The 21,688-nt window shown below is 37.0% G+C and overlaps 1 pseudogene; it reads right to left on the bottom strand.

Moving 5' to 3' along the window:
• Positions 1-19,970: 19,970 nt before the first annotated feature.
• Positions 19,971-21,187, bottom strand: LOC113893306 (annotated as a pseudogene).
• Between the last annotated feature and the right edge of the window lie 501 nt (positions 21,188-21,688).

Genomic DNA, 21,688 nt, shown 5'->3' with positions numbered 1-21,688 from the left:
TGGAGCCCAAAAAAATAAAGTCAGCCACTGTTTCCACTGTTTCCCCATCTGTTTCCCATGAAGTGATGGGACCGGATGCCATGATCTTCGTTTTCTGAGTGTTGAGCTTTAAGCCAACTTTTTCACTCTCCACTTTCACTTTCATCAAGAGGCTTTTGAGTTCCTCTTCACTTTCTGCCATAAGGGTGGTGTCATCTGCATATCTGAGGTGATTGATATTTCTTCCGGCAATCTTGATTCCAGCTTGTGTTTCTTCCAGTCCAGTGTTTCTCATGATGTACTCTGCATATAAGTTAAATAAACAGGGTGACAATATACAGCCTTGACGAACTCCTTTTCCTATTTGGAACCAGTCTGTTGTTCCATGTCCAGTTCTAACTGTTGTTTCTTGACCTGCATACAAATTTCTCAAGAGGCAGATCAGGTGATCTGGTATTCCCAACTCTTTCAAAATTTCCCACAGTTTATTGTGATCCACACAGTCAAAGGCTTTGGCATAGTCAATAAGGCAGAAATAGATGGTTTTGTGGAACTCTCTTGCTTTGTCCATGATCCAGTGGATGTTGGCAATTTGATCTCTGGTTCCTCTGCCTTTTCTAAAACCAGCTTGAATATCAGGAAGTTCACGGTTCACATATTGCTGAAGCCTGGGTTGGAGAATTTTGAGCATTACTTTACTAGCGTGTGAGATGAGTGCAATTGTGCAGTAGTTTGAGCATTCTTTGGCATTGCCTTTCTTTGGGATTGGAATGAAAACTGACCTTTTCCAGTCCTGTGGCCACTGCTGAGTTTTCCAAACGTGCCAGCATATTGAGTGCAGCACTTTCACAGCATCATCTTTCAGGATTTGAAAGAGCTGAACTGGAATTCTGTCATCTCCAATAGCTTTGTTAGTAGTGATGCTTTCTAAGGCCCACTTGACTTCACATTTCAGGATGTCTGGCTCTAGGTCAGTGATCACACCATCGTGATTTTCTGGGTTGTGAAGATCTTTTTTGAACAGTTCTTCTGTGTATTCTTGCCACCTCTTCTTAATATCTTCTGCTTCTGTTAGGTCCATACCATTTCTGTCCTTTATCGAGCCCATCTTTCATGAAATGTTCCTTTGGTATCTGATTTTCTTGAAGAGATCCCTAGTCTTTCCCATTCTGTTGTTTTCCTCTATTTCTTTGCATTGATCTCTGAAGAAGGCTTTCTTATCTCTTCTTGCTATTCTTTGGAACTCTGTATTCAGATGTTTATATCTTTCCTTTTCTCCTTTGCTTTTCGCTTCTCTTCTTTTCACAGCTATTTGTAAGGCCTCCCCAGACAGCCATTTTGCTTTTTTGCATTTCTTTTCCATGGGGATGGTCTTGTTCCCTGGCTCCTGTACAATGTCACGAACCTCATTCTATAGTTCATCAGGCACTCTATCTATCAGATCTAGAGTATACATATATCCCCTCCCTTTTGAACCTCCCTCCCATCTCCCTCCCTATCCCATCCTCTAGGTTGATACAGAGCACCTGTTTGAGTTTCCTGAGTCATACAGCAAATTCCCGTTGGCTATCGATTCTATATATGGAAATGAAAGTTTCCATGTTACTCTTTCCATACATCTCACTCTCTCGTCCCCTCTCCCCATGTCCATAATTCTATTCTCTAAGTCTGTTTCTCCACTGCTGCCCTGTACATAAATTCTTCAGTACCATTTTTCTAGATTCCATATATGTGTGTTAGAATACGATATTTATCTTTCTGTTTCTGACTCACTTCACTCTGTATGATAGGTTCTAGGTTCATCCACCTCATCAGAACTGACTCAGATGCATTACTTTCTATGGTTGAGTAATATTCCATTGTGTATATGTACCACAACTTCTTTATCCATTCATCTGTCAATGGACATCTAGGTTGCTTCCATGTTCTAGCTATTGCAGATAGTGCTGCAATGAACAATGGGATACATGTGTCTCTTTCAATTTTGGTTTCCTCAAGGTATATTCCTAAGAGTGGGACTGCTGGGCCATATGGTGGTTTTATTTCTAGTTGTTTAAGGAATCTCCATACCGTCTTCCATAGTGGCTGTATCAATTTACATTCCCACCAACAGTGCAAGAGTGTCCCTTTTCTCTCACAACCTCTACAGCATTTATTGTTTGTAGACTTTTTGATGATGGAAAACTCAGCAGTGGCCACAGGACTGGAAAAGGTCAGTTTTCATTCCAATCCCAAAGAAAGGCAATGACAAAGAATATTCAAACTACCGCACAATTACACTCATCTCACACGCAAGTAACGTAATGCTCAAAATTCTCCAAGCCAGGCTTCAGCAATACATGAACTGTGAACTTCCTGATGTTCAAGCTGGTTTAGAAAAGGCAGAGGAACCAGAGGTCAAATTGCCAACATCTGCTGGATCATAGAAAAAGCAAGAGAGTTCCAAAAAAAACATCTGTTTCTGCTTTATTGACTATGCCAAAGCCTTTGACTGTGTGGATCACAATAAATTGTGGAAAATTCTGAAAGAGATGGTAATACCAGACCGCCTGACTTGCCTCTTGAGAAACCTATATGCAGGTCAAGAAGCAACAGTTAGAACTGGACATGGAACAACAGACTGCTTCCAAATAGGAAAAGGAGTACATCAAGGCTGTATATTGTCACCCTGTTTATTTAACTTATATGCAGAGTACATCATGAGAAACGCTAGGCTGGAAGAAGCACAAGCTGGAATCAAGATTGCTGGGAGAAATATTAATAACCTCAGATATGCAGATGACACCACCCTTATGGCAGAAAGTGAAGAGGAACTCAAAAGTCTCTTGATGAAAGTGAAAGAGGAGAGTGAAAAAGTTGGTTTAAAGCTCAACATTCAGAAAACGAAGATCATGGCATCTGGTCCGATCACTTCATGGAAAATAGATGGGAGAACAGTGGAAACAGTGTCAGACTTTATTTTTTTGGGCTTGAAAATCACTGCAGATGGTGACTGCAGCCATGAAATTAAAAGACGCTTACTCCTTGGAAGGAAAGTTATGACCAACCTAGATAGCATATTCAAAAGCAGAGACATTACTTTGCCAACAAAGGTCCGTCTAATCTAGGCTATGGTTTTTCCTGTGGTCATGTATGGATGTGAGAGTTGGACTGTGAAGAAAGCTGAGTACCGAAGAATTGATGCTTTTGAACTGTGGTATTGGAGAAGACTCTTGAGAGTCCCTTGGACTTCAAGGAGATCCAACCAGTCCATTCTAAAGGAGATCAGTCCTGGGTGTTCTTTGGAAGGAATGATGCATTCCTACATCATGCGTGCTGCAATTCATGGCGTGCTGCAATTCATGGGGTCGCAAAGAGTCAGACACAACTGAGCGACTGAACTGAACTGAACTGATTCTGACCAGGGTAAGGTGATACCTCATTGTAGATTTGATTTGCATTTCTCTAACAATGAGTGATGTTGAACATCTTTTCATGTGTTTGTTAACCATCTGTCTTCTTTGGAGAAATGCCTGTTTAGGTAGGTCTTTTCCTCATTTTTTGATTGGGTTGTTTGTTTTTCTGGTATTGAGTTGTATGAGCTGCTTATATTTATAGTTTCTGGTCTTACATTTAGGTCTTTAATTCATTTTGACTATATTTTTTTGTATGGCATTAGGAACTGTTCTAATTTCATTCTTTTACAAGTAGATGTCCAGTTTTCCCAGAACCATTTATTGAAGGGGCTGACTTTGCCCTATTGTATATTCTTGCCGCCTTTGTCAAAAATAAGGTATCCATAGGTGCATGGATTTATTTATGTCTGAGCTTTCTATTTTGTTCCATTGGTTCAGATTTCTGTTTTTGTCCCAGTACCAGGCCGTCTTGATGACTGTAGCTTTGTGGTATAATCTGAAGTCAGGATGGTTGATTCCTCCAGCTCCATTCTTCTTTTTCAAGACTGCTTTGGCTATTCAGGGTCTTTTGTGTTTCCATGTGAATTGTGAATTTTTTTTGTTCTAGTTCTGTGAAAAATGCCATTGGTAATTTCATAGGGATCTCATTGAATCTGTAGATTGGATTTGGTAGTAGAGTCATTTTCACAATATGTATTCTTCCTACCCAGGAACATGGAATATCTCTCCATCTGTATATGTTGTCTTTGATTTCTTTCATTAGTGTCATAATTTTCTGTATCAGTTCTTTTGTCTCCTTAGGTAAGTTTATTCCTAGATATTTAATTCATTTTGTTGCATAGGTGAATGGGATTAATTCCTTAATTTCTCTTTCTGATTTTTCATTGTTAGTATATAGAAATACAAGTGATTTTTGTGTATTGATTTTGTGTCTTGCAACTTTGCTAAATTCATCGATTAGCTCTAGTAATTTTCTGATGCTATCTTTAGGGTTTTCTATGTATAGTATTGGAGAAGGCAATGGCAACCCACTCCAGTACTCTTGCCTGGGAAAATCCCATGGATGGAGGAGCCTGGTAGCTGCAGTCCATGAGGTCGCGAAGAGTCCGACACGACTGAGTGACTTCACTTTCACTTTTCACTTTCATACATTGGAGAAGGAAATGGCAAACCAATCTAGTGTTCTTGCCTGGAGAATCCCAGGGAAGGGGGAGCCTGGTGGGCTTCTGTCTACAGGGTTGCACAGAGTCGGACAGAGTCAGGTGCACAGAGTAGCTGCAGTATATATAGTATCATGTCATCTGCAAACAGTGAGAGCTTTACTTCTTCTTTTCTGATCTGGATTCCTTTTATTTCTTTTTCTTCTCTGATTGCTGTAGCTAAGACTTCCAAAACTATGTTGAATTATAGTGTGGAAAGTGGGCACCCTTGTCTTGTTCCTGATCTTGGAACGCTTTCAATTTTTCACCAAAGTGGGCACCCTTGTCTTGTTCCTGATCTTGGAACGCTTTCAATTTTTCACCATTGAGAATAATGTTTGCTGTAGGCTTGTCATATATGGCCTTTACTATGTTGAGGTAGGTTCCTTCTATGCCCATTTTGTGATGAGCTTTAATCATAAATGTGTGCTTAATTTTGTCAAGGCTTTTTCTGCATCTATTATCATATGGTTTTTATCTTTCAATTTGTTAATATGGTGTATCACATGAGTTGGTTTGCATATATTGAAGAATCCTTGCATTTCTGGAATAAACCCAACTTGATCATGGTATATGAACTTTTTATGTGTTGCTAAATTTTGTTTGCTCAAATTTTGTAGAGGATTTTTGCATTTACATTCATCAGTAATACTGGCCTGTAGTTTTCTTTTAGTGTGTTGTCTTGGTCTTGTTTTGGTATCAGGGTGATGGTGGCCTCATAGGTGAATTTGGAAGTGTTCCTTACTCTGCAATTTTTGGAAAAAGTTTTAGAAAGATAGGCATTAGCTCTTCTCTAACTGTGATAGAATTCTGTGAAGCCATCTGGTCCTGGGTTTTTGTTGTTTAGATTTTTAATCACAGCTTCAAGTTCAGTGCTTAAAATTGAGTTACTCATAATTTCTATTTCTTCCTGGTTCAGTCTTGGAATATTGAACTTTTCTAAAATCTGTCCATTTCTCCCAGGTTATCCATTTTTTTGCCATGTAGTTGTTCATAACAGTCTCTTATATTCTTTTGTATCTCTGCATTGTCTGTTGTAACCTCTCCTTTTTCATTTCTAATTTTGTTGATTTGATTCTTCCCTCTTTTTTTCTTGATGAGTCTGGCTAAAGGCTTGTCAATTTTGTTTATCTTCTCAAAGAATCAGCTTTTAGTTTTATTGATCTTTAATATTGTTTATTTCATTACTTTTTCATTTATTTCTGCTTGGATCTTTATGATTTCTTTCCTTCAACTAATTTTGGGTTTTTGTTCTTCTTTTTCCAGTTGTTTTAGGTGTAAAGTAAGGTTGTCTATTTGATGTTTTTTCTTGTTTCTTGAGGTAAGATTGTATTGCTATAAAATCCCCTCTTATCACTGCTTTCGCTGCATCCCATAGGTTTTGAGCTGTCGTGTTTTCATTGTTATTTGTTTCTAGACTTTTTTTTATTTCCCTTTTGATTTCTTCAGTAACCTGTTGGTTATTTAGAAACATGTTGTTTAATCTCCATGTGTTTGTGTTTCTTACAGTCTTTTTTCTTATAATTGATATCCAGTCTCATAGGCATTGTGGTTGGAGAAGATGCTTGATATGATTTCAATTTTCTTAAATTTATTAAGGTTTGATTTGTGACCCAAGATGTAGTCTATCCTGTAGAATATTCCATGTACAGTTGAGAATAAGATGTGTTCTTCTGCATTTGGATGGAATGTCCTGAAGAGATCAATGAAATCCATCTCATTGAATGTATCATTTAAGACTTATGTTTCCTTAGCAATTTTCTGTTTTGATGATCTGTCTATTGATGTGAGTGGGGTGTTAAAATCTCCTACTATTATTGTGTTAGTGTTAATTTCTCTTTTTATGTCTGTTAGTGTTTGTCTTATGCATTGAGGTGCTCCTATGTTCTGTGTATCAGTTCAGTTCAGTCGCTCAGTCATGTCCGACTCCTTGAGGCCCCATGAACCGCAGCACGCCAGACCTCCCTGTCCATCACCAACTCCCGGAGAGCACCCAAACTCTTGTCCATTGAGTCAGTGGTGCCATCCAACCATCTCACCCTCTGTCGTCCCCTTCTCCTGCCCTCAATCTTTCCCAGCATTAGGGTCTTTTCCAATGAGTCAGTTTTTCGCATCAGGTGGCCAAAGTATTGGAGTTTCAGCTTCAACAACAGTCCTTCCAATGAACACCCAGGACTGGTCTCTTTAGGATGGATCACCTTGCAGTCCAAGGGACTCTCAAGAGTCTTCTCCAACACCGCAGTTCAAAGGCATCAATTCTTCTGTGCTCAGCTTTCTTTATACTCCAACTCTCACATAGATGCATGACCACTGGAAAAACCATATCTTTGACTAGATGGACCTTTGTTGACAAGGTAATGTCTCTGTTTTTTAATATGCTACCTAGGTTGGTCATAACTTTCCTTCGAAGGAGTAAGTGTCTTTTAATTTCATGGCTGCAATCACCGTATGCAGTGATTTTGGAGCCCCAGAAAATAAAGTCAGACACTGTTTCCACTGTTTCCCCATCTATTTGCCATGAAGTGATGGGACTGGATGCAATGATCCTAGTTTTTTGAATGTTAAGCTTTAAGCCAACTTTTTCACTCTCCTCTTTCACTTTCATCAAGAGGCTCTTTAGTTCTTCTTCACTTTCTGCCATAAGGGTGGTGTCATCTGCATATCTGAGGTTATTGATATTTCTCCCAGCAATCTTGATTCTAACTTGTGTTTCCTCCAGCCCAGCGTTACTCATGATGTGCTCTGCTTAGATATATGTTGCATACATAGATATTTACAATTGTTATGTCTTCCTCTTGGATTGATACCTAGAACATTATGTAGTGTCCTTCCTTTTCTCTTATAATCTTCTTTATTTTAAGAAGATTATAATCTTTAATCTTCTCTATTTTATCTGATATGAGGATTGTTACCCAAGCTTTCTTTTGCTTCCCATTTGCATGGAATATATTTTTCCATCCTCTCATGTTAAGTCTATGTGCGTTTTGAGGTTTAAAGTGGGTTTCTTGTAGACAGCATATATATGGGTCTTGTTTTTGTATCCATTCAGTCAGTCTGTGTCTTTTAGTTGGAGCATTTAATCCATTTATGTTTAAAGTAATTATTGATATACATGCTCATATTGCCATTTTCTTAATTGGGGTTGATTTTGTAGATTTTTTTTCTTCTCTTCTATTTCTTGACTATATAAGTCCTTTTAACATTTGTCCTTTAACTTAACTATATAAGTCCCTTTATGACAAATGTTTAGTGGTACTGAATTCTCTTAACTTTTGCTTGTCTGAAAAGCTTTTTATTTCTCCATCAATTTTGAATGAGATCCTTGCTGGGTACTGTAATCTTGGTTGTAGACTTTTCACTTTCATTATTTTAAATATATCCTGCCATTTCCTTCTGGCCTGAAGAGTTTCTGCTGAAAGATCAGCTGTTAAGCATATGAGATTTCAGTTGGATGTTACTTATTGCTTCTCCCTAGGTGCTTTTAATATTCTTTGTGTTTAGTCTTTGAAGGCAATGGCACCCCACTCCAGTACTTTTTCCTAGAAAATCCCATGGACGGAGGAGCCTGGCAGGCTGCAGTCCATGGGGTCGCTAGAGTTGGACACGACTGAATGACTTCATTTTCACTTTTCACTTTCATGCATTGGAGAAGGAAATGGCAACCCACTCCAGTGTTCTTGCCTGGAGAATCCCAGAGACAGAGGAGCATGGTGGGCTGCCGTCTATGGGGTCGCACAGAGTCAGACGTGACTGAAGTGACTTAGCAGTTTGATTAGTATGTGTCTTGGCATATTTCTCCTTGGGTTTATCCCTGTATGGGATACTTTGTGCCTCTTGGACTTGATTGACTATTCCCTTTTTTATGTTGGGGAAATTTTCAACTATAATCTCTTCAAAAATTTTCTCATACCCTTTCTATTTCTCTTCTTCTTCAGGGACCCCTATAATTCAAATGTTGGTGTGTTTGTTATTGTCCCAGAGGTCTCTGAGACCATCCTCAGTTCTTTTCATTGTTTTTACTTTATTCTGCTCTTCAGAAGTTATTTCCACCCTTTTATCTTCCAGTTCACTGATTTGTTCTTCTGCCTCAGATATTCTGCTATTGATTCCTTTTAGAGTATTTTTAATTTCAGTAATTGTGTTATTTGTCTCTGTATGTTTATTCTTTAATTTTTCTAGGTCTTTGTTAATTGATTCTTGCATTTTCTCCATTTTGTTTTCAAGGTTTTTGATCATCTTTACTATCATTATTCTGAATTCTTTTTCAGGTAGTTTGCCTATTTCCTCTTCATTTATTTAGACTTTTGTGTTTCTAGTTTGTTCCTTCGTGTGTAGTATTTCTCTGCCTTTTCATTATTTTATTATTTATTTTAACTTATTGTGTTTGAGGTCTCCTTTTCCCAGACTTTAAGGTTAAATTCTTTCTTCCTTTAGGTTTCTGTCCTCCTGAGGTTGGTCCAGTGGTCTGTGTAAGCTTCTTATAGGGTGAGATTTGTGCTGAGTTTTTGTTTGTTTTTCCTCTGATGGGCATGGCTGAGTGAGGTCTTGATCCTGTCTGCTAATGATTGGGTTTATATTTTTGTCTTGTTTGTTGTTTAGATGAGGCATCTTTCACAGGGTGCTAGTGGTGGTTGGGTGATGCTGGGCCTTGTATTCTTGTATAACATTGGGCAGGTTACTTAACTAGTTTCTTCCTTAATTTCCTCAGATATAAAAATAAACTGAAAGGAATTTAACTCATAAGTGAATGATTAATTCATTCATAAATATATACAATGTCTGACAAAGAGGAAGCTTGCTTAGTCAAGGTAGTCTATTATCATCTCAAAGCACTGAAACTGTTAGTGCATTTATAATGAATGTTTATTAATAAATGTTAATTTAATGTAAAGCAGTGAAGCTCTGGAAAATGTTTTTTTAATTAAACATACATTTGTTGAGCAACTACTACATACTTGACACTCTTCTATAATTTAGAAATACAAAATTAAATGAGACAGGATCCTCAGATAGTTTGCAAACTAAGACTCTTCTTTAATTTTCAATGAAGGGCTTATTTATCTTTAAGCAGATATCATTTTAAACTGGTGACCTGTGCTTGATATTAAATAGAGCTCTAAGACAGAAATTGAGAAAGATGAAAATTAAAGACAGGAAGATACCACGAAATCGCCAGTGACAAAGTGGACTACAAAGAATTCATTCCAACTAAGGAGAAAAAGAGATAAATTAAAAATAACTAATAAATGGGAATGTGTTAATTTCTGTGTTTGTAACCATTCAGCATAGAAATGTATTCTTTAAAAAGAAATATTTTACAGTTTTCCTTCTAACACAAATAGTACCACTTTCCACACCATGCCTCAATTTTAGGAATAATTTTTAAAGGGGAACTAGTGGAGTTAGTCAATCCTTTGGTTAGGATTTGATAGAAATATAACTATTATTTTGATCTGCATAATCACAACAATCAAAAGTTTCAACAAGTTAATACAAGTATTTTCTATTTATAAAAGGTTGGTGAATTGAATAATACATATGGTTCAATTATTACTTGAGATATCTCCATCATCCATGTCCTACCCCATGCAGTTCATCTTCGGCTCCAGTTGATATTGAAGTTCCCACACAAAGGTACACATCCTCTTAACTTGATATGCATTGCTCTTTGAATTATAGCTAGGCTTGGTTTGGTAGATTGATATACTGATATATTGAAAATCTGTAAAATACAATCTATAAAATTCAGGTAAAATGAAAGATTTCCTTTTTTTTTTTCCAATTTACATAGACACCAAGTTGTTTAGTGCCCAATGTAGACAAAAAATTACTGGGTGAACAAGTAGGCCATATCTTTTAAGGCAAGAAACTTGCCAATGTCCATCAATAAGGGAGGTGAAGGGCCTTATGACATTTTTAATATATGCTGAACATATCAACACTAAATGAATGGGGTATAGCTTCTTTCGTTGTTGATTTATAAATAAATTTGAACTCATAACTGAAGCATAGAATTTTTAATGCCTACTGAATGAAGATAGAGCCTAAGGCAATTATATATATATATATATATATATATATATATATATATACTTGTGAAGTTTTATTAGGTAGACAATTAGTACACATCTTAGGAGTGCAAGCAATTTTTGATAGTAAAATAGATGGATGGAGATGAATTTCTTAGTCAAAACTATTTTCCTGCAACATTCTATGCCTATCATGTGAGACTGTGGTAGTCAGGGTCATACTATATAATAAGTCTTTCCCAGGGAACAGGAAGAAAAAGGAAAGGAATAAGTACACTCTCAAGAAGTCCATAATTAAAGTGATGTGTTGGTCATCATCTGTCTAATCCTTAAACATTGATTTAACCAAAGTTTCTCTTTCTGGTCTTTTTGTCTAATGAAAAGGAGATTGTTGGGTTGGTGGGAAAGATTCCTGGTTCTGATTGAAAGAATCAGCTTTCAAAGAGTGAGAACCATTCAGGCCTGCAGAGATGTGTAAAAATAACCAAATATACACATACACACACACACATGAAAAATCTGCCTATACTTTAGTACTGAAAATATTTAAGTTCCTCCTGTTTAAGATATTCTTAATTGAAATTTTGAAAATTATTTTAAGATTAATAATCACTACCAAAACTATTTTGAAACTACTATTTGATTAGTATCAAAAATATTTTTTAATATATGATGCTTTTTTGCATCTAATAGTTGTTTGGGTTACTTGGCTTTATTTCAACTTCGTTATAACTGTAAGCAAAATGTAAGCTCTGTGAGGTTGTTTTCTTTCTTTCTTTCTTTCTTTCTTTCTTATATTCAGTATCTATCTTAAATCATACAAATTTAGAAACACGTTAGCTCATTGTAGGTTTTGAAGTTGGCAAACACTAGTGAAAAACTAACTACGAGGCATTCTGAGGTAATCCTATCCCTTTCCAAAGAGGAGTCAAACAAATTGCTCATCAATCTGTTTTTGCATTCAGAAAGAATGGGTGTTAATAATCCAACTTGAAATCACAACCATGGACTCTTTAATCTGCAGGATCAATTTGTGCAAAGAAGATAAAAAAAATTTCAGAGACACATGGGACACTCCAGTATAGCAGAAAGTATTACCTTTAGTATTTCCTATTTGGTTTCAAATAGAAAAAGGAGTCCGTCAAGGCTGTATATTGTCATCCGGCTTATTTAACTTATATGCAGAGTACATCATGAGAAATGGCTGGGCTGGATGAAGTACAAGTTGGAATCAAGATTGCCAGGAGAAATATCAATAACCTCAGATATGCAGATGACACCACCCTTATGGCAGAAAGTGAAGAAGAACTAAAGAGCCTCTTGATGAAAGTAAAAGAGGAGAGTGAAAAACTTGGCTTAAAGCCCTGCTTTCAAAAAACTATGTTCATGGCATCTGGTCCCATCAGTTCATGGCAAATAGATGGGAAAACACTGGCTGACTTTATTTTGGGGGGCTCCAAAATCACTGCAGATGGTGACTGCAGCCATGAAATTAAAAGATGCTTACTCCTTGGAAGGAAAGTTATGACCAACATAGACAGCATATTAAAAAGCAGAGACATTACTTTGCCAACAAAGGTCCATCTAGTCAAGGCTATGGTTTTTCCAGTAGTCATGTATGGATGTGAGAGTTGGGCTATAAAGAAAGCTGAACATCAAAGAATTGATGTTTTTGAACTTTGGTATTAGAGAATACTCTTGAGAGTCCCTTGGACTGCAAGGAGATCCAACCACTCCATCTTAAAGGAGATCAGTCCTAGGTGTTCATTGGAAGGACTGATGTTGAAGCTGAAACTCCAACACTTTGGCCACCTGATGTGAAGAACTGACTCATTTGAAAAGACTCTGATGCTGGGAAAGATTGAAGGCAGGAGGAGAAGGGGACGATAGAGGATGACATGGTTGGATGGCATCACCGACTCAATGGACATGAGTTTGGGTAGACTCCGTGAGTTGGTGATGGACAGGGAGACCTGGTGTGCTATGGTCCATGGTGTGGCAAAGAGTCAGACACGACTGAGCAACTGAACTGAACTGATTACCTTTAGATACAACCCAATTACTTATCAGCAGAAAGAGAGGCAATCCCAGGGCTGGACTATTATTTCAGATTCAATTTCTAGTTATCTCTTGAATATCTTTGATGTTACAGAAAAATATGTTAGCAAATTTACAACATTGATCTAATGCCAAAAGTGGTTTTTCAGAATTGTCTCTAACAAAAAGAATATAAAAACTCAATAAACTGCATAACATCATTCTCCACTTGATATAGTTTTAGATGTTTGTAAATGTTATCGTTCACAGACAAGTTTCAATGTGATTTAATGCTACAATGCGTAACTGCCTCTTTTTCATAAAAACATGTTTAAACTTTTGGTACAAATACAAAATCTGTCTTTTAAAAAGCTTATAGTTAGGGGAGAAAAGTTTTCAAACTCAATCTCTTTTTTTCTAACCTCCTGTTTGTTCTTTTTCCACTCACCATGCAAATTCAACCTTCAATACAACCAAGAGCTACTTTGTTTAAAAACAGATCTGCTCTTAAACAACACAAGATGTGTTCTATCACCAAAGTATTTATTGAATAACTGCCATGTATCAAGCACTGTGATAAGCACATGTAGATAAATATCAGTAAAGTATAAAAGCCTAAAATCTTGAGAATTTCCTATTGCTTACTTATTCTTTATATTGCTTATTTATTTTTTAGTTTGACATACATAACTCCAATTTCAACCCAACCAACTTCTGCACCTTGATTTCTCTTTATTTCATTTCATGCACTCAACCCTCCATTCACCCTGAATATTCCAATGCTTTTTATTCCTGTTTGGTGTTATCTATGATATAGTCCTCTCCCACCTGAAATTCTCAACCTGTGAAACACCTACCTACTTTAGGACCATGATTAAGTTATTTCCTAATTAATAAAACATTTCCTAAATCCCCTAGTAAAAGCCATTCACTTCCTCCTCTGAGGAAGTGCTTGGTTCTTCCCTCATTCAAATTAGTATTAAAATTATACCATGAAGTAATACTTTCACAGACAATGAGGGAAAGAAAATTAAAAAGAGTATTAAAAAATCTAATGTTATAAAAAATAATGTGAAAGACACCTATTGCTATTCACTAAATAATATGTTAGCAGAGAGAAATACAATGGCTTTCCCAACAAAGACTGGGAAGGTGGGAAAAGCGAATAGTTTACTTTGTGATAATATTGAAGAATTCATGTACTAAATGTACAAATGAGAGATAAAAATTATTTATACACCCAAAATATATAAATATGTATTTGTCAAATAGTTATTTTTACAGGACATCAAAATTCCTAGTACTCAGAGTAACTATTACTAGCATATCAAAGAGGTATACAGACTTGTTTATTTCAAATTAAACTAGAGCATTTAGAAAATGAAGTCACTCTTGGAAGCAGAATCATAAGTAAGGAAATTATAATGAGTAAAGAAAAAGTTTAAAAGCAGGTAAGTTCAAGACACACATGTTAAGACAAATATCTAGTGATGGAAAATGCAAATGGATCAGATAATAATAAAATGCAAAATAATCAGATAATATATCTGATTATATTAAAACTTCTTTTTGATGTGCATAAAACTAAAACTTATTAAAATTACAGAATTTATAAAAGTTGCAGCATAAGAGAGTTGGGTGTGATAGTTTGTGTGTCAGCTCCAGCCTCTAGTTATTCAATCAAATACTAATCTAAATATAGCTGTGAAAGCATGTTGCAGTTATCACTAAAGTTCAGGAATAACCGATTTTAAGTAAAGGGATTCTTTTAGTTCATCTGAGTAGTCTTGATTCAATCAGTTGAAAGACCCTAAGAACAGAACCGAGGCTTCCCCACAGAGGAAAAAATTCTGCCTGAGGATAAGAGCTTTGACTCTTGTTGCAGAATTCCAGCCTATCCTTCCTGAAGGCCTACCTTATGGGATTCAGATTTTCATCCTTACCTCCTAAAAGCATGGAAATCAATTCCTTGCAGTAAATCACAATATTTTCTCCTACTGGTAATGTTTCTCTGGCTGACACTGACATATGGTGTTTAATGTCTTTATCTGTCATATAATATTTGTAATTTCTTTTAGTTAATACATAGTCATTTAGCAAGCAGTTATTTCAAAGTTTGGGGCAAGTAACTGAATTCAGCTAGTCTCTGCTCAGTATTTGACTAATTAGTCTATTCAGCCAAAACAGTTTTGACTCCTGGATGTCACTGACCATAACCAAGTTTAAACTTGAGCCTGCCTCCAAGCATGATCCTCTTCCAGTACTCCTAATCTCTGATATGACATATCTAGGTTCATCCCAGAAATCTGAGAGTTGTCTCTAACACAGTTCTCTTTCTCAGTCTTCCACATCAAGTCCACCACTATCTATCATAGCAGTTCCAGAAACCTATATATTAATATAAAGGACTAGGGAAGGTTGTGAACACAATCAGCTGGAAAGTGAGAAACTAGGGCTAAAAAATAGCACTTTACATATAACCAAGAGTTTCCAAAATCAATGTGTTGACCCATTTCTTTCTTTCTGCACTGTACTGTCTTAATCAATGGATAGTAGCTTTCTAAGTGCATCCCCTGCTTCTCTCTCCTTTTGTCATCTGAAGAATATTTTTAAGCACCTACTATAAGACTGACATCTCCTGGTACTAGAGTTAGTTTAACAAAAGAAAGGGAAAAAAAATTGGCTGTCATAGAACTTGCATTCTCCTGGAAGAAAAGATAGAAATAAAAATAATTTAGGTAATTCACACGTTAGAAATTAATGAGTGCTTTGAAAAAAAATTAAGTCATGTAAGAGGAATGAGAGTGCTGGGAAGAGGTAAAATAAATATTTTTAGAAGTGTGCTCAAGGTAGGCTTCAAAGATCAAAAGCATTGATGTAGATAGAGGAAAGACTCTGAGTCATATGTCAACAATGATTTATTATTGTGGGTGAGACTGAGGAAGAGCAAGATTCAGGGTGGCTGTGAAAGAATGAATGAAGGTAAGAGGGAAGGAGATCAGACAGCTCAGGAAACTAAGAAGCAGACTGTGCAAGCACTTGAAAGTCACTGAATTCTAACTCTAAACCAGAAGGAAGGACAATAAAGAGTTTTGAACAAAGGTGACATCATCCAGCTTGCATTTTAAATGATTCTTATTATTGCTGTGTTGAGAATAAATGGTAGAGGAGTAAGTGCAGATATAGGGAAGTCAGTTAAGAAGCTATTAAAAATATAAGTGAGAGACAAGGGCTGCACCAAAATGAAAGCAGAAAGGATCAGAAATTCTGGATATATTTTCAATGTAGACCAAACAGGATTTTCTAACTGATTGGACAAATGTCCATATAGTAATCAATGAAATATTTTTTAATTCACTTAGCAACCAATATTTGTTGGGTCTTATTTTCTGCCATGTATTTCTCTAGGATCTGGTGATAGAAACATCACAAAAACAATATGATCCCTAAAGTGTGATCATTTCAAGTCATTATCTAAAACCATTCAAACTCTTGCCATCTATTTAAAATAAAACTCTAGTTCTTTAAAGATGGGCAATCAAAACTGTTAAGATCTGGTTCTTGCTTACTTTTTCTCCAATATGTTCCTCCTAGCCTGTCTCCCCTCTTCAAGCTAACTGTATTTTCCATTCACACTCAACTGTTCATTTTGCTTCTGAAGTTTGTCTATATTCCTTTCTCAGTGGAATTTCCGGCTCAGGTCTCATATTCTTTGCATATCTATGCAGTCTTTTGGATTCACCTTAGATATCACCTCTTCTGAGAAATGTTCTCTGATCCCTCATGGCTCTCAAACATGCAATTCTTGTCTTTCCATAACAACTCATACACTGGTTCTGTTTATAACCAAGATATAAGTACATATTATGGACACGACTGAGCGACTGAACTGATGGATGGAGACATTACCAAATATTATCTTAATGAATAATTGATAAATTCTTCAGTTCAGTTCAGTTCAGTTCAGTTGCTCAGTTGTGTCCGACTCTTTGCGACCCCATGAATCGCAGCACGCCAGGCCTCCCTGTCCATCACCAACCCCAGGAGTTCACTCAAACTCACGTCCATTGAGTCGGTGATGCCATCCAGCCATCTCATTCTCTGTCGTCCCCTTCTCCTCCTGCCCCTAATCCCTCCCAGCATCAGAGTCTTTTCCAATGAGTCAACTCTTCACATGAGGTGGCCAAAGTATTGCAGGTTCAGCTTTAGCATCAGTCCTTCCAATGAACACCCAGGACTGATATCTCCTTTAGGATGGACCAGTTGGATCTCCTTGCAGTCCAAGGGACTCTCAAGAGTCTTCTCCAACACCACAGTTCAAAAGCATCAATTCTTTGGGACTCAGCTTTCTTCACAGTCCAACTCTCACATCCATATATGACCACAGGAAAAACCATAGTCTTGACTAGACGGATCTTTGTTGGCAAAGTAATATCTCTCCTTTTGAAAATGCTATCTAGGTTGGTCATAACTTTCCTTCCAAGGAGTAAGCGTCTTTTAATTTCATGGCTGCAGTCACCATCTGCAGTGATTTTGGAGCCCAGAAAAATAAAGTCTGACGCTGTTTCCACTGTTTCCCCATCTATTTCCCATGAAGTGATGGGACCAGATTCCATGATCTTAGTTTTCTGAATGTTGAGCTTTAAGCCAATTGTTTGACTCTCCTCTTTCACTTTCATCAAGAGGCTTTTTGCCATAAGGGTGGTGTCATCAGCATATCTGAGGTTATAGATATTTCCCCTGGCAATCTTGATTCCAGCTTGTGCTTCTTCCAGCCCAGCGTTTCTCATGATGTACTATGCATATAAGTTAAATAAGCAGTGTGAAAATCTTAGGACACACTAAATCTCTGGTATGAATTTGGAAAATACCCCAGTCTTAAAGATTTGAAAAGAATTTAATCACACCAAACTCTGTTCTGTCTCTAGCAACGTTGGTCTTCTTTCAATTGTTCTACAAATTAAGCTCTTTTTCTCTGGGAGGGTCCTCACATGAGTTGTTGGTACTACTTCAATCTTTATCTGAAAACTTCCTAATGCTTCAGTAATATCTTTGATCTCACTCCCTCAGAGGGTTCTTCCCAGACCCTCCCACCTGAATTAGAGCACCTCACTTAATTCTCTTTAAAAAAACTTTCAATTATCCTTTAAGTTAGGAGCAAACTCATATTAGCACAGTTACGCTCACAATTATTACTTAATATCTCTCTTCCATTAGTCAACAATGTCTCTGAGGTCAGTATCAGATCTGTTTTCTTTTTCACTTCTTGTGTTTATTTTTAGCTGTTTTATTGAAGGATGTTGTTTAAAAGGAAAACTACATATTAATGTATTATAAGTGTGGAGCTTGAGGCATTCTCAGAAACAGAACACCTGTATAAAACAATCCAAGATCAAGGAACAGTTTATTACTAACACTCAGGAAATTTCATTCATTCTCTATTCCTGTCCTCATCCTCCCTAGCTGCAAGGTCTAACTACTATTTCGAGTTTAATAGCATAGGTCACCTTTGCCTTTTTCTGTATTTTATCTTAATGGAACATACACTATGTTCTAATGCGACCCCATTTTTTTCTGGCATTATGTTTATGAATTTCACGCATATTGCTGATGCAACGGCAAGTTATTTTCATCATGGTATGGTATTTCATTTGGAAATGGCAACCCACTCCAGTATTCTTGCCTGGAGAATCCCAGGGATGGTGACGCCTGGTGGGCTGCCTTCTATGGGGTCGCACAGAGTCGGACACGACTGAAGCGACTTAGCAGAGTAGCAGCAGCAGCAATAATATATATTTATGTTATTTCCAGCTCTTGGTTATTATCAATGTCATTGCTATGAACTTTCTTACACATGCCTATTCAGTTCAGTCACTCAGTCGTGTCCGACTTTTTGCGACCCCATGGGCTACAGCATGCCAGGCCTCCCTTTCCATCACCAACTCCTGGAGTCCACCCAAACTCATGTCCATTGAGTCGGTGATGCCATCCAGCCATCTCATCCTCTGTCATCCCGTTCTCCTCCTGCCCCTAATCCCTCCCAGCATCAGGATCTTTTCAAATGAGTCAGTTCTTCACATAAGGTGGCCAAAGTAATGGAGTTTCAGCTTCAGCATCAGTCCTTCCAATGAATATTCAGGACTGATCTCCTTTAGGATGGACTGGTTGGATCTCCTTACAGTCCAACGGACTCTCAAGAGTCTTATTGAACACCACAGTTAAAAAGCATCAATATTTTGGTGCTCAGCATCTTTTACAGTCCAACTCTCACATCCATACATTACTACTGGAAAAAAAATAGCTTTGACTAGATGGATCTTTGTTGGCAAAGTACTATCTCTGCTTTTTTATTTATTTATTTATTTTTAAATCCTCAATTTTACTGTATTAAAGGGTTGATTACAATGAATAAAACAAATGCTCTTATATAGAGATACATTAATAGGTCCTGAACATTCATGTTTACAACCATTTGTTACTTTTCCTCAGTCAGTTCTGTCATTTTTTGAAGCTGTATTTAAATCTTTTTCATCACCTAAAACTTGAAGTGATGTCTATACCTATTTCTCTTGAAATCTTTGTAACTATTTGATAGTATGCACCTACTAACCTAAAATAAACATAGGCTTTTATCAATATAGATTTCGGTTTTTAGGCTATACTGTGGACTACTTGGCAAAACACAAATAGATCATCTTCTGTAGTATCTCCCTCCATCAACCTAACCAGTCTCAGTTATTTAACTTACACTACTTCCTACATAAAGCCTCTATTCTACTCCAAAAACTGTTCCACAAGCTCTGAATTTCCCCAAATCCTGCGCACACACACACACACCCTGCCATTAAGTCCCTTTTCCATCAACACAATATGGAAACACCATCCCACTTATTCTTATATCAAGCTATGGTTCAAGAATTATGTAGAGCATTTCCAATTGAATACATATTTGTAAGTGTCTTTTCAAGCATTCTATTTTAAACAAACATTATAAAGTTATAAAAACTATTAATTTAAAAATATTTTGTATGATCTATTAAAATTACGTAAATCTCCAACAGTTTCTGAATATCTGATATAAATTTCATGTAATATTTGTTTTAGCAAAAGAAGGAAAAATAGGTCATGTTGACATCAACCTATTATTGTAAATAATCATATAGGATGTAGAGTAAATATATGATATTGAAGATATAGGAGGGAATTATGTTGTACAATTAAGAAAATATCACCTATTATCACATTTAAAGCAAAGCGATCTATACTCTTAAGGGTATTTTTACTGTGTCTTGAAATCTTTCAGCAGAATTGAAAGAAATCCATGTATTTCCTTGATGAAGATGTTTATTGAGATTACAAAGAGGTATCTCCTGAAATGCAAACTATCTGCTTTCCGATGTTACCTCCTGTCATCATGGACTGGAATGCAGCTCCCATGTTTTCCAATCCATTTATTCTAGTCTCTTTGATCTTTAGCTTTCCTTCTTTAAACCATTGACTCAGTTGGAGAATACCAAACTCAAATTTATCCTTATAATTTAACACCAGAAATCTTTCTCTTGTGATGTTTCTTTCTTTCTGGATTGCTTCTATAGCAGGGTGTAGTGGAGGAGGATAAGGCACATCTTTGTTGTACTGAGAAATTTGACCACAGAGGATGATGTGGCTGTTCTGATTCATCTGACTTATCACTGTATCATTGATGTCACCGCCAACATTGTTCAAGTAAACATCCACTCCAGCTGGGCATAATTTATGGAGTTGTTCTGCAACATTCCCCTCTTTATAATTAATTGCAGCATCGAAGCCCAATTCTGAGGTCAAAAAGAGGCACTTCTCAGGTGTTCCACAAATTCCCACGACTTTGGAACAGCCCAGCAAACGGCCAATCTGCCCAGCCAAGGATCCACAAGCACCAGCAGCCCCACTAACAACCATTGTTTGATTAGATCCAGCAGTTATATGACTTTTTTCCTGTACCCCAATCAAGGAAGTCAAACCAGGCATCCCTATAGCTTCAAGAAAGTATGAAAGGTGTCCATCCACAAGTTGTGGGTCTACCTTTTCAAGGATATTTCCATCCAGAATAACCTTGGTTTGCCAGGGCCAATAGAAGGAAGTCACAAAATCGCCTTTTGTAAAATTTGTGTTTTCTTTCTTCTATAATCCCAACACCTCCAGCATCAACCACCTGAGACAGCTGCCAAGGTGTTATATAGTCACTGCCAGTGTCTTCATTCATTCTACAACGCATGTAAGGATCCATGGAAAGATAAAGAGTTCTGACTTGTACTTGTCTTTCATTGACACAATCTGGTAAGTTTACTTCTTCTACTTGGAAATTTTCTGCCACCGGATGACCATTTTTTCCAGGTCTGGAATTCAATACCACTCTTTGTACAATCATCACCTTGTTTGAACAGTGGTCTCACAAGACTTCTGTATGAAATAACTCATCAAGCAAACCATATTCACCAGGTATGACATTAAGTAGGTTCTTAATTGGTGGTAAGCAATATTTCCTGGTGGTTCAGGCCATAAAGAATCCACCGCTGACAAGCTCAGGAGCTTTTTAATAATACGCTTTCTAGGTTGGTCATAGCTTTTCTTCCAAGCAATAAGCATTTTTTAATTTCCTGGCTGCAGTCACAATCTTCAGTGATTTTGGAGCCCCCCAAAAATAAAGTCAGCCACTGCTTTCACTATTTCCCCATCTATTTGCCGTGAAGTGATGGGACCAGATGCCATGGTCTCAGTTTTCTGAATGTTGCACTTTAAGCCAAGTTTTTCACTCTCCTCTTTCACTTTCATCAAAAGGCTCTTTAGTTCTTCACTTTCTGCATAACTGAGGTTATTGATATTACTCCTGGAAATCTTGATTCCAGCTTGTGCTTCATCCAGCCCAGTGACTCATGATGTACTCTGCATATAAGTTAAATAAGCAGGGTGACAATATACAGCCTTGATGTACTCCTTTTCCTATTTGGAACCAGTCTGTTGTTCCATGACCCGTTCTAACTGTTGCTTTCTGACCTGCACATGGATTTCT

The sequence above is a fragment of the Bos indicus x Bos taurus genome, chromosome 5 (genome assembly GCF_003369695.1).
Source record: "Bos indicus x Bos taurus breed Angus x Brahman F1 hybrid chromosome 5, Bos_hybrid_MaternalHap_v2.0, whole genome shotgun sequence".
NCBI classification, from domain to species: Eukaryota; Metazoa; Chordata; class Mammalia; order Artiodactyla; family Bovidae; genus Bos; species Bos indicus x Bos taurus.
The sequence above is the reverse complement of the archived record's forward strand: the minus strand, read 5'-3'. Positions and strand labels throughout refer to the sequence as shown.